Source organism: Panthera uncia, chromosome A2 (assembly GCF_023721935.1).
Source record: "Panthera uncia isolate 11264 chromosome A2, Puncia_PCG_1.0, whole genome shotgun sequence".
NCBI lineage: Eukaryota > Metazoa > Chordata > Mammalia > Carnivora > Felidae > Panthera > Panthera uncia.
This window is the reverse complement of record NC_064816.1, coordinates 121,460,920-121,475,383: the sequence shown is the minus strand read 5'-3', so window position 1 is coordinate 121,475,383 and position 14,464 is coordinate 121,460,920.

Sequence of the window (14,464 nt, the reverse complement as noted above, 5' to 3'; positions counted from 1 at the left end):
CTTTATCCCTTTACTTCTTTCCACTTTTTGTTTATTTCTCATATTTTAATATTCTTTTTGTTTTTCTCATTTTTCTCTTTTTTTCCCATTTATTTTCTCTTTTTTTTTCTTTAGTAAGTTAGTGTTGTTAGCAGTCAGTCCAACACCATGCAGAGACTCTCGACCATCTCTGCTGAGGAGCAGGCCATAGAAGGGACTACTGGCCTCTCAAAGCCATTGGCAAAGACCATGACGCTCATCGTCATATCTCCAGATAGATGTTGAAACTGAAAATTGAAAACTGCTCTCCCTTCTTCCCTTCCACCACCTCTCCCTTCCCCTGAAGCACCATTTCCCTTTGAAACTGCTGACTCAGGAGCAGGCCAGCGACCTCCCTCACTCTGTCTCTCTGGCCAAAGCCCCAGGTGAGATCTCTGTTGTAAGGAGCAGTGGCCACGGGACGTGGCACTCAGAGGGGATGATGTGACCCTTGCTCTTTGACATACTCAGGTAACACAGGTGTCAGCCAGGCCCTCACTTCCTGTCCTTCTGAGAGTCAAATGACACTGGCTCAAACTTCCATTCTTTGTGGAGCAGGACCTCTCTCCCCACCAGCCAAGCTGCCAGTCTCAGTAGGGATTCTTGAAAGTCAGACATGTCACCGGGTCACTCAGGCTGTGAGTTTTGCTTGCAATGAATCCTGGATCTTTCATCTGGCAGCTTGCCACTGGCCCCTTCTCACTATCCCATATCTCTCCAGAGAGACTCAGCTTCTCTACCTTATGTCCCTGATAGCACTCATTCGAGGCCATTACATTTCTTATTAAAGATTCTGGGTGTGGGGGCCCCTGATTGGCTCAGTCAGTAGAGCGTATGACTCTTGACCTCAGGGTCATGAGTTCAAGCCCTATGTTGGGGGTAGAGCCTACTTCAAAAAAAAAAAAAAGATTCAGAGTATAAGTGTGGGGGTTACATTGGAGAATAGCACATTGGCTAAAATAGACTGTCAGACATGATTAGACTTTTTTTAAGTTTATTTATTTATTTATTTTGAGAGAGAGCACACGCATGAGCAGGGGAGGGGCAGGGAGAGAGGGAGAGAGAGAGAAGGAATCCTAGGCAGGCTCTGTAGTGTGAGATCACGGCCTGAGCCGGATGCTTAACTGACTGAGCCACCCAGATGCCCGGAGACATTATTAGTCTTAAAGCCTTCAGGTGTCCCCTCTCCTGGGGCCCCGTCTTTAACTGGGACTGTTCACTGGTCTTCTCTTCTGTTGGCTCCAGACTCAACTCCTTCCTGGGTCCCTTTGTTCCCCTTCACCTCCCTCCTCTTCACCCTGGCTCACCTACTCCAACCATCTCCCACCAGCTTAAAACAACAACAACAAAAAACAAAATCCTCTCTCTTTCAGAGCATTCCTTTTTATTTTAAATTGTTTTAGAAAGTACAATTGAAGTACAATTGAAGTATGCTAAACTGGTTTCTGGCTATACCAAATAAGCTCCCAGAACACTCACATTAAATCTTTGGGTTTCATGCTCTCATTTCTCTTTGGTAAATACCTAAGTGGAGTGGTTGGGTCAGATGGTAGATGAGCGTTGAACTTTTCAGGAAACCGCCTAACTGATTTCCAAGGTGGTTACACCGCCTTACACTCCCACCGTCAGTGTATGCGAGTTTCAGTTGCCATCCTGTGGTATGCCAGTCATTTTAAATTTAGTCATGTTGTTGTGGTTTTGTTGCTTTATTTCAACATGGGGATTTCGGGGGTTTCACTAGCTCTTGGCTTCATTTCTACCAAGGGGGAACATACGCTTAGATTTACGGAGAATAAAACCAGGTTCTGCCTGTTGTGCCAGGTTAACAATGCCCCTCTTACCTTCCCAAGTGTCCTGGTTTGCATTATAAAATACGCAGTTTCTCTGCTTCTAATCCCATTGGCTGTGCCCCCAGGCTGTCCATCCACAGCCACAAAGGCTCATCAAGGCATTCTGCTCAACCAAGACTTTTCCCTCCTCTACAAGGAAATGTCTTGCTTTTCTTAAAACAATTTTTCCCTATCACAAAAGGACCACAGGAAGCAAGAGTGGCATAACGTTGAGACACCCAAATAAGTTCAAAACTTATATCCACAGAAAAGCCTGCTCACTAACATTTACCTCGGCTTTACTCTTAATTGCCAATACTTCGAAGCAACCAAGATGACCTTCAGTAGGTGAATAAACACGCTGTGATGCATCCAGACCATGCAATTTTATTTATCAATAAACAGAAACGAGTTATCACCCTTCAAAAACCTGAAGGGACCTTAAGCATACCGCTTACTGAAAGAAACCAGTCTGAAAGGCTACATATTGTATGATTCTAGTAACATGGCCTTCTGGAAAAGGCAAAACTATAGAGACAGTTAAAAGATCCTGTGATTGTCAGGGATTAGGGGTGACGAGGGATGAAGAGGTCCAGCAGCGTAAAGCATTCTGCATGATACTGTAATGGTGGATACATGACATAAGGCATTTGTTAAGAGCTATGGAACTATAAGAGCACAAAGGGTGAACCCTATATGAACTAGGGTCTTTAGTTCACCATAATGTCTCAATGTGGGCTCATCAATTTTAACACGTCAGTCGTGCAACATGTTAACAATAGGGGAGATTGGGAAGGGGGGCTGTGTGGGGGGTGGAAGGAAGTGGTACATATTTTCTGTTCAATTTCTATGTAAACCTAACATCTCTCTAAAAAATAAATCTGGTATTAAAGAAAAAATCCCTGCAGACTTTTTGCAGAAATTGATGTGCTGATTCTAGAATTTAGTGGAATTACAAAGAACCTAGATTTGCCAAGACACTGGTAAAGAAAATTAAAGTTGGAGGACTCTACACTGCCTGAGTCCCAGACTTACTATAAAGCTACAATTACCAGGACAGTGTGGCACTGATGTAGACAGTCCAGTGCACGAGTGGAAAAGGGCAAGGCGCGCTTAAGGGGACCCCCAGATGCAGTCGATGAACCCACATGGGGAGAGGAACATCATGTTAACAGGTCATACTGGAGCAACTAGACATACCCATAGAGACAACGAACCTTGACCCCTACTTCATAACACACACACACGCACACACACACACACACACACACACACACACAAAGGAATTCAAGATGTGTAATGGATCTTAATGCAAGAGCTGAAACTAGGAGTGCCTGGGTGGCCTCGTCGGTTAAATGTCCGACTTTTGATTTCGGCTCAGGTCATGATCTCACAGTTCGTGAGATGGAGCCTCACGTCAGGCTCTGTGCTGTGCTCATAGCGCAGAGCCTGCCTGAGATTCTCTCTCCCTCCCTGTCTCTCTGCCCATCCCCTAAACTCCCTCACTCTCTCTCTCTCTCAAAATAAATAAACATTTTTTTTTTAAAAAAGAGCTAAAACTAGAAAACTTCTGGAAGAAAACATAGCAGAATAAAGTTTCTTAAGACAGGATAGAAATGCACTGATTATAAAACAATCAGTAAATTGTCTTCCATTAAAATTAAAGACTTCCTTATGGAAACCAATGTGACAATAAATTTCATATATTGAAAAAAAAAAGAAAATTAAAGACTTCTTATCAAGAAGCACTCTTAGGAAAATGAAAACCAGCCTTAGGCTAGAGGAAAATCACATATGATTTGACATAAAATAAATGGATATATGCATCCATGCCTGCATGTATGTACATATACACGTGTACACATATGAACAAACACAGGTAATCTGGAAAAGATTCCTATCCAGAATGTACAGCAAGGTCTGCCAAGTGATGACAAAGTGAAAACAACACGAGAAACCTCTTGCTGGGAAGGGACCATTCTTCTGGCATGCTCTGACTTCTTTCTCAGCCACATCCAGGCTGCCTTGGCCCCTCTGCCCCCATCCTGCCCATCCTTTGCTGCAGTGGCTGTTGTCCCCTTCCTGAGCCACAGTGGCTATTTGTGGGGGATTCACATGTGTTTACAGAAGCCCAGTAACACTCTCAAACTCAGGGAACCCAACTGAGCAGTCAAGGGGCCCTGTGGCCTGGGGCAAGTCACTGTTGTCCACCTTCCTGCCTGAAAATGAAATGTCAGGCCACTGATTTTAAGGGTCCTTTCTGCTCTGACCCCTCAGTAACCCCAGTTAGGGATCCAACTGTCCTGCACAATAACAGGATGGAGGTGGGGTTGTCTTCCCATCAATGATTTCCACTTCAGCACTGTGCATCCTGCTTGTGAAGTTGCTTGCTTAATTCAGTTTCCAGAATAAACCTTTGCCTAGATCCTGCATTACATGACCTAATAATAACAAAAATAGCTACTCTAATAAAAGGTACTTCCTGACCTCAAATCAAATCTGAATATCATATGTAAGCACTCACATTTCTTGGGTTGGAAAAAATGAGGCTCAGAGAGGTTAAGCTGCTTGCCCATGATCACACAGCAAATACTGGCAGAGTCAGCCTTCAAACACAGGTTTTTCTAACCCCAAGAGTTTTCTACACTCCCACTGAGAGAACAGTGCTGATTTGGTTTTAAAGAGTTATACTCTTTTTTTTTATTTTTTTAATTTTTTTTTAACGTTTATTTATTTTTGAGACAGAGAGAGACAGAGCATGAACGGGGGAGGGTCAGAGAGAGAGGGAGACACAGAATCCGAAACAGGCTCCAGGCTCTGAGCTGTCAGCACAGAGCCCAATGCGGAGCTCGAACTCACGAACCGCGAGATCATGACTTGAGCCGAAGTCGGCCGCTTAACCGACTAAGCCACCCAGGCGCCCCAAGAGTTATATTCTTTTAATGAAGAGACTGCTTTTCAGGAGGGCAGGTGGAAAGGAATGAGTCTAAGTAAGATTCATGACATCTCCAATTCCTTGACACATGGGAAAACAGCATGAAGCCCGTGGGGTGGGGGTGGGTGAGTGAGGAATTCATACCTGTTCAGAGGACTTCTTTGAAGCTTGAAGCAATTCTAAATATAGTTCCTCCGAAACTACCCATAATTAGGGTACCTAACATGTACTATCGCATACCAGTAATCCCATCGCACTACAGTAATCCCATGAAATAGACATTACCTTGCAAAATTCTCACAGCTTCTTCAGGAGGTAGGTCCTATTGTTCCCCCCACGTGTCAGATAAGGTGGGTGAAGCGTGGAGTGGTTAAGGCCTTGCCCACGGCGGCCGCTTAGGAAGTGTGTGAGTGGATGGGGTTCCAGAATCTCATCCCATCACTCCATTTTAGTTCCTGTTCAGCCCTACCACCATCGGATTTGTTATATGTGTTTATTTTCTGTGTTCTTCTTCCTAGACTTTAGTGCCATAAGGGTGAGGGACTAACCCCTCTTGTTTATATCGGTGTACCCAGCTACTTGAGACCCTATAGACGCTCCAACACTAGTTTTGAATAAATTAACAAGAAGCATTACATGGCTTACTCTTAGGTTCTGGGTTCATCTCCTGTAATGAGAAAAGGAGGAACCTAAATCATAGGAACATGGCTCACCGAGGCAGGGTTTTCATGGGAGGTGAGGTGTTTTCAGAACTTTAGTGGAGAGATCTAGATGAGTTTGTGGAGATGAGGGGAAGTTCAGTGCGTGTTCCTTTTTTCTCTCCCTGGCCCCACCTCAGTTCTTTTTCCAGGTTCCTGCAGGCGCTGGTCAGGATGGAGACACTCCTCACCCTTACTGGAACCAGAGGATAACCCTCAGTGTCCCAACCACCACTAGTGTTCCTTTCTAGAGGAAATCTGTGAAGCTGTCCCTGCTTTTCCTTCCACGTTTGGCCTGTGCTGTGAAAGGGATAGAGAGAGGCCTAGAGCTCATCTGCTTGTTTTTTTTTAATGCTTATTTTTTAAATTTATTTTTGAGAGAGAGAGCGAGACAGAGAGAGAGAGAGAGAGAGAGAGAGCACAAGTGGGGGAGGGGCAGAGAGAGGGGGAGACACAGATTCCGAAGCAGGCTCCAGGCTCCCAGCTGTCAGCAAAGAGCCTGATGCGGGACTCAAACTCACGGACCGTGAGGTCATGACCTGAGCTGAAGCTGGACTGAGCCACCCAGGCACCCCTGCTTGTTTGTTTTTAAAGTGAAAATTAAAATGTTCTGTTTCCAGGACTGTCACCCAGGGCTGTGATTAGCTGGTAATAGACAGCAAGGAGTGTAAATAAAATAAATTTTAAACATTATTCACCATTCAACGTTCAAAAAATTCCAGAATATGGCTATCCACCTGATTGAGCCCAGAGAGACCTGTGTTGGATTGTAACATGCAGGACTGGAAAACGATACATTTGTATTGTCTTAAGGCACAAAACACAAACAAACATACACACACCCTGTACAACACTCCTCTCTACACACACACACACACACACACACACACACAGGCTAACATTAATTTTTCTTTTTTTTTTTTTCTTTTTAGATGTAACAGTTTCTGTCTATATATAGTTTCATGTAATGACCACAACAGGACAGAAAGTTCCATCACCCGCAAAACTCTGTGCTCCCCCTTAGTGGTCACACATTCCCCATCCCTAATCCCCAGCAACCACTGATTCATTCCCCATTGCCATATTGCTTTCTTTTTCCAGAACATCCTTGGCTTGTTCCAAATCTCAGGGAGAAAGCATTCCCTTAGAATTTTTTTTGAGTGTATCTATTGGTGCTAAGTTCTCTCTGCTTTCCTTCACTGAGAAAGTTTTTATTTCATCTTCATTCCTGAAGGATGTTTTCACCAGACAGAGAATACTGGCTTGACAGTTTTTGCCTTTTAGCCCTTTAAAACTGTGGCTCCATTTCCTTCTGGTGTCCAGTGTTTTATACAAGAAATCCGCAATCCTACAAATTAATGTTTCTCTCTGTACAAAGTGCCATTTTTCTCTGGTTGCTTGTAAGGTTTATTTTTTTGTCTTTGTCTTACTTTTTAGCAGTTTGATTAGACTGCTTTGGGGCATGAATTCCCTTGGGTTTATCTTATTTGAGGTTCACTGAGATTTTTCAATCTGTTTCTATCTTTCATCAAATCTGAGAAGTTTTTACCCATTATTTCTTCAAATAATTTTTTTTTTCACCATAGTCCCTTCCCTCTCCTTCTGGGACTCTGACAAGATGAATGTTAGACTTCTTGGTATTGTTCCACATATCCTCAAGCCTCTGTTCATTGTTTTTCTAATTTTTTCTCTTTGTGTTCACATTGGATACGTCCTATTGATCTGTCAAGGTCACCGACTCTTCTCTATTTTGCTATTGATCCCATCCACTGCATGTTTTATTTTGGTTATTGCATTGTTAGGTTCAAAAAAAAAGTCTATTTAGTTCTTCTGTCTTCTATTTCTTTATTTCTTTTTATCTCTCTATTCATTTCAAGAGAATTTATCCTTGTTTCCTGGAGCATAGTTATCATAGCTGCCTCAGCATCTTTATCTAATAATTTCAACATGTGTGTCCTCTTAGAGTTGGTGTCTCTTGACTGTCCATTCCCTTATCAGTAGAAATTTTTCTTGTTCCTCATATGCTGAGTAGCTTCAGATTATATTCTAGGCATTTTGAATATTATGTTCTGAGAATCTATGCCTCGTTTAAATCCTGAAGAGAATGTTGGATTTAGTTTTGTTTTATTTTAGCAGGCAACTGGATCTGGCCAAGCTGTAGGCTCAAGTCCTGACCTGCCTCCTGTGGACTGTGGTTCTAATGTCAGTTCAGTTTCCAAAGACTTTGCAGTACTGTGCAGATCTGTTTTCAGTCACCCAGTGGCCATCTGGGTGCCTGGGTGATGCTCTAATCCACGGTTGAGTTCTCAAAGCACACAGAGCTTAGACACGAGCCTAGGAGTTCAGATGGGGCCTCTCTCTTAAGAGCTGTCCTTTCTGAAATCATTCTGACACTCTCACCCCCTGTGGCCCTCTGGTAAGAGAGCTGGGGCATTAGTTCCCTGCTGTATTGTGCAATCTCCAGAGTGTGTCTGAGTATGGGGCCAAGCAGTGGAAGACAAGGAGAGAAAAAAAAATGGATGGAATTGTGTCCTACCTCTTTGAGACCATAGTGGTCAGAAGGAAGATTTCCCTCTCTCAGAAATTTAGGCACCTTCCTGGCTGTTGTCACCATTGCTACTGCTGCTTTGAGGTTAGGTGGGGGTCCAGGTAGGAGAATGAAAGGAGCCAACCAGGGGTTTTCCCCACTTCCTCTGACCCTTAGGAGACCCTTTTCCCACTCCTGGTCCAGAAAGCAAGGGTTCCTTTAACAGCACATTCTGTTTGCATCTGGTGTGCATTTCTAGTTTTCAGACTGCCTATGAGTTGAGAAGGCAGATGGTCCCAGAGGGGAGGAAATGGGAGACTCAACACAGGTTTGGTGATACTTCAGATTCTGATCTCCTTCTCCAATCCACCTGCTCCTGATTCCTTTCATTGTCCTCAGACAGCTGCTGTGCACATTCTGTCTAGGATTTTTTTGTTGCATTCAGTGGGAGAGGCATGTTGGAGTACACGTACTCCATCTTGCTCAGAACAAGAACCCAAATATATATATATATTTTTTTTATCCAGTTTTTTAAACAGTAAAGGAACCTTGCCTTAAACAGCAGGCACAATGCCCAATACTAATTGCCAGGGTTGCCTTCACACGGCCTCTAATAGCTGCATTCTTCTTGCTGGATTGGGCCTTCTGGCCATGTTAGAGGTAGGCTGTGGCAGGCTGTGCCCTGATAGGGTGCTCCTGAGGCTGGGAAACTTGCAGCTGGTGACCATGGACATCAATTCCCTCTTCTGCAAAATGGGGATAACTACAGCGTCCACTTTGCTGTGCAGCTAGGACAAGACTACGGATGCACATAAGAGGCACTCAGTAAATAACCATTTTTATTTGTTTCTCCAAGATGTGTGGGCCCAGCCGTACCAGCACATAGAGTTGTCCTTGAATCTCCGAGGACTAGCAGGTCCCTGGGACCAGACTCCATTTTTAGTGATAATTGGATGCTTGTTATCACCTAAGATCTGACTTAACAGCTATTTAACACTTTAGCAAGAAGAAAAACAAGCAGCTGTGTCTTGATGACAGTCAGATGGCCAACACATCAAAATTCGTTGGCATGACCCAGTACTTTACCTACAGGCAAGTTTTAAAGACCTCATCTTATTTCAACAGTTCCATTAAAATGTTTTTCTCTCAATTTCTATGAAGAGGCAGGGGAAAAAAAGATACTATGTATTTTCTCCTAGCCTTTTTACTTAATGGGTGAGGTCACACTTAAAAGCAGCTTCCACATGTTCGGCAACATTCAGGGACAGTCTGGTCAATGGAAAGGAGTAATGTTCCCACTTAAGAGGTGGGAGCCAGTGACTGGGTCAGTAATATTCCACTGGCTTCCCTGAGAAACCTAACAGAGACCGTGGCAGGAGTGAAGGAAGAGGGGAGCATAGAAGGGAGCAGAACCAGGTGACTGCCCTGCGGGGAACCAATTGCCTTGGACTTATCCACAGCCTCTGTGCTGTGAGTCCTCCCTATGAAACCTGGGGTACATGGGTCTAGAAATGGACCAAAGTTGGAGGAATATTACAGCCAGGCTGATGGAGATGTGGAATTAGGGAGGGTGGAATCAGATGGATCTGCTCTTGGTAGTTACTGCTTTTGGCAAATTGTTCAATCTATCTGAGCCTTGAGTTCTTTATTTGAGCCTTGAGTTCTTCACTTGCAGAGTGGGGGAAACAAACATCCCCCTCTTATGACTGGAGGCGAGATTAAATGAGGTAACGCGTATGGCACAGCAGTGGGGACTGGGGTCCAGGGGATCTCGATAGTGGTGCTTTCTTCTTACAACACAGATGTCCCATGGGACCCATCTGCCTCCAAGACCTGAGGAATGATCCCAAATCCCCACCCTGCCTACTACCAATGGGGGGTTTCAGTGAAGCCCTAGGCATCATTTTTCCTGCTTCCACTCCATTATGCTTTCCTTAGTTATTAAATCTAACCCAGATGTGGAACTCAGCTTGACACACACCACACGTGCACACACACACACACACACACACACACACAAACACACACACACACTTGCCATCCCTCAAAGCCACCTGGGTGGTCCAGTGGTACTGATACCTTGGGGATATGGAGATTTACAGCAGAAAAACACAGTAATCTGAAACCACCTATAGACAGCCTGGTTTGTTGGGTTTTTGTCTTTCAGACATTTCTGCCCATCTTCCTCTCCCCTTCCCTCTACCCCTCCACCTACAGGAGTAGTGGCTCCCACCACCTCTTGGGGGCCTTCTCCCAACTCAGGCCCACGGCTCTCACCTTCCACTTCCAAAAGCTCATTGAGTTATTTTCCTAAAGATGTGTGACTCTTTCCCAGAGTCTTCTGGGAGCAGCTGGTAGAGTGATTTATCTATTTTGCTCTGCAATCTCCTGCACTAGCATCTGATGGCAGGTATCAGCACTCTATCTTCCTCCTGGAGTACAGGGCCTATGTTCGTCTCCACTACCTCCATCTTCCCAGGGCCCCACACCGCTCCTGGCACAGAACATGCCCTGGATAGACACAACCTAATAGGCTGATGGCATAAATCATTTTATGATGCAAATTAGGTAACCAGTCTTTCTATAACAGTGGCATCCCCGTCACCTCCACCATCACAGGTCAGGATGTTACTACCACTTTGGGCCACGCTGAACTGATCTGGGTTATAATTCCAGTTCACTTATTGCCTGCTGTTTGACCTTGGCCAAGTCACTACCCCAACCTGAGCCTCAATTTCATGATCTTTTAAATGGAAGTGATGATAGCTATACCCAGAGCCAAATTTACTGTGAAGCTAATGAAGGTAAATCTATAGGTAGTAGCCCTCACTTCTATATAAATACCTGCTTTTGTACCTAATTTTTGTGTTGGTAAATTTGTGTTCATTTTCTACAAGGGCTCCCCAAATTGTATACAACTTGGGCACCATGAACCTGGCTCTTGGTTGATGTGAGACAGTGAAATGCACGTCAGTGCTCATCCTAGAGGGCTCCAGGATCGGAAGCCTTGTGACAAGAGAGCCAGAAGTATGGAACGTGTCTTACAGGCACCCCTCGCCCACTGACAGGCTCCTGCAAACTTGGGCAAACTTCCAAAGGGCCTGAGTCCAGCTTCTCTCAGGCAGACACTGACTCACCCTTTTCCGGGGGGTATCGGGAGAGGAATCTCTGGACTCCTACAGGTGACCTGACAGCCTCCCACTAGCCTCTAAGCCAGCTCCGCTTTGCTCAAACCCCTGTCTATTCCCTTCTGGAGGCCATGGTGGAGCCAAAGGGGAGCAAGTGTTCCAGCCGGTGTCCCCCACCTTCCCCAGCTCAACAAAGGCCCTGTTGCAGCCACTTGAGACACCGCATTACTGTAATTTATTCCTGCATTCCATTTCCTGACCCTCAGGTACACAGAATTGGATTATGGATGAATCATCATCCTTGGTTCCTGACATTCTCTTGTTTTGGTCCGCGTCTGACCTCCTATTGGAACTTCCTTGGGCTTTTGGTTTTACTTTTTAATGTAATAAGGACTGAAAAACCATCACTCAGAACAAAAGCTAGGACCATGACAGAAACCTACAGTCTGCTCTGTGTGCCCCAGGCCCACCTGTGTTTTCAAACACTGAAGTCCAGTCCCATAGCACATCCGGCTCCAGGCCTCTGCTGTCCCTCTCACCATCTCAGAGCCACCCCAGGGAAGCTGGGTGAGATGTAGTGGTACAGGGCTGGCCCGGGTCCAATCAGCCAGACCAGACAGGGCTCCCTTCTCATGGAGGAAGGAGAGTGGCTGGGATTGTACATCCAGAAACTTCTATTCACCTTTGATGAACCCAAGAGTCTCCCCCTCAGGACCGTTGACTGTGTCTGACATCGAGTGGGCTTACTGACTGGATGGAACAAGGTCCAGGAATTCTGTGTTCCCTGGAAGGTTGGCCACTGATATTAGTTTTCCATGTAAGGGCAGCAGTTGCTCTGAGAGAGCTTACAGCCAACAACCCATGATGGTGACCCCGAGCCACCTGATCTAGCTGGAGGCTCAGCAACCACAAGCCAGATGAGCCACATTCTAATCCTTCCCCCTCTCTGTCTACCCCAAGACATACTAATTCCTTTAGAATAAATCAAAATGGGGGGCGCCTGGGTGGCTCAGTTGGTTAAGCATCTGACTTCAGCTCAGGTCATGATCCCACAGTTCATGGGTTCGAGCCCCACGTCAGGCTTTGTGCTGACAGCTCAGAGCCTGGAGCCTGTTTCCGATTCTGTGTCTCCCTCTCTCTCTGCCCCTTCCTCACTCTCACTCTGTCTCTCTCAAAAATAAATAAATAAACATTAAAAAAAATTTTTTTTAGAATAAATCAAAATGGGAAGGAAGATTTTCCCAAGTACACCTTACCTGCTTGAAAATCCCTCAGATTTCTTCACTTTTGGAATACCTTGTTTTCCCCTCCCTCAGTACCGCCTGTATTAAAAGCCTTCTCTTGATAACAGAGAGCTTTCAGGTTGATCTTCAACCTAAGGTAGATTTCCTAAACAAAGGCAAAAAGAAGCATATCAGTGTGGTTTATTTAATCGAAACTTTATAAAGTCTCATTGTGTGGTCCCTTTGGGTCTAGGCACGGAACAATTAAGTAGTGGTATCGCACATTGCTGCAACCAGGGCAGGCTTGATGTCAAAATACAGGCGGTCAAAATACAAAATCGATTATTTCCTCTCCAAAGGGACTTTTTTGCAGGTTGTTCTCAGCCTAGAAGAAGCATAAGTCTAAAGACAAGAAAATTCTTCCCAGAGACACAGTACAACTCAGACAGATGGGGTGGTCAGGGCAGGCGAGCATCACAGAGCACGGGGCCATCTCGGGGTTCTGGGCAGCCCACCCTGCAGAGCCCACATCTCAACATCTACATCTGCACAGACCTGTGCAGTAGCACGGAGCAACCAGGAGAGCAGGGCTCCTGAACATAGGGCCTAGAAACATGAAATTTGAGCAGTTGTAGCTAGAAAGAAGGAGACCCCTTTCCTTATTATTATATTTGAAGCCCTAGCAGAAGGGGTGAGCCATCCAGAAGAGACTGGAGGGCGACAGGAAGTGTGTGGTACAGATCAGTAGAGAATGACAGAAGACATCATCAACTGGAAGGGACTGAAGCATTCAGCTCAATCTGGCTATGGTTTCACCAGCTATTAGTGTGACAGGCTTGGAAGGAAATATGGGGGATACACCCTATATTTATTTGTCCTTGGTGCATTCTCACTGAAGTTAATCATTCAATAGTTTATTCTGTAGCATGTGACTGGCTACAGGGGTGTAACTTAATCAGGGCTCTTCCATATACAGATTTGCCTAATTTGAAAGCCCGTTTCCAATCTGGGCAGGGAAGTCTCGGGAGCTGTGATGGGTAAATGGGAAACAGGGTCATCTGCGGTTGACATGTGAATGCAGGTGACACGAGCAGGGAATGCCTACCTGTTGGGATTTCTCTGGAGCCAATATGCTGCCAGCTGCTCCAGACAAACCACTGTCACTGGGGCTTCTGCATGGCCATGAGTGAAAGGGAGAAGTAGATTTTGAACAATGAATAATTTATTTTCCAGGTCAACTTTGGGATGCCAGTAATTTCATTTCCAGGACCATCTGCCTACAGCAGAGGGTGGCTTGCTGTGGGGGAGGGGATCTGTGCCCCATCTGGAGAGGAATGTCCTGCAGACAGCTGACAGTCTGCATTGGGGAATATTTATGGCATCTGCACAAGTGAATGCCCATTTGTATTTGCATTCAAGGAAAGGATAGTAATAGATGCTTAATGAAACTCAAGTGGTATTAGAGCATGAGGCTCACGTTAAGTAGGTAACCTCAAGCTAATGAGCCTTATTAGTACAGAACAACAGCAGTAGCAGCCACAGAAAGGTGGGCAGTGAGGGCATCAATGGTGGGGAAAGAAAGAGTACTTTTCGTTACAGCTGCATTTTTATGTGAACAGTTAAATGTGACGTGGAAACGTGAATAGGATATGACTGAAAAGCAAACCGGTTCATAGAAGAACCATGTGGAGAATTTTGCAAAAGAATTTTTAAATTAATGTTTGTATTAGTCTCCTATCCCTGCTCTAACAAATTACCACAAATGCAGGGGCTTAACCAACACAAATGTATTTTACAGTTTTAGAAGTCACAGGTCTGAGATGGTGCTTAAAGTCAAGGTATCAGCGGGGCTGCGTTCCTTCTGGAGGCTCAAGGGGAGAATGTCTTTCCTTACCTTTTCCAGGTTCTAGTGATGGGTTTGTGGTCCCTTCCCCCATCTTCAAACCCAGCAGGGTGGTATCTTCAAGTCAATCTCTATTTCTCTCTCTCTCCCTCCACCACACCCCTCTGCTTCCATCACTATACCTCTGCCTCATCCTTGCAATGACTTTATAATTACAATGGGCCCACACAGATAATCCAAAATAATCTCTCCATCTCTCCATG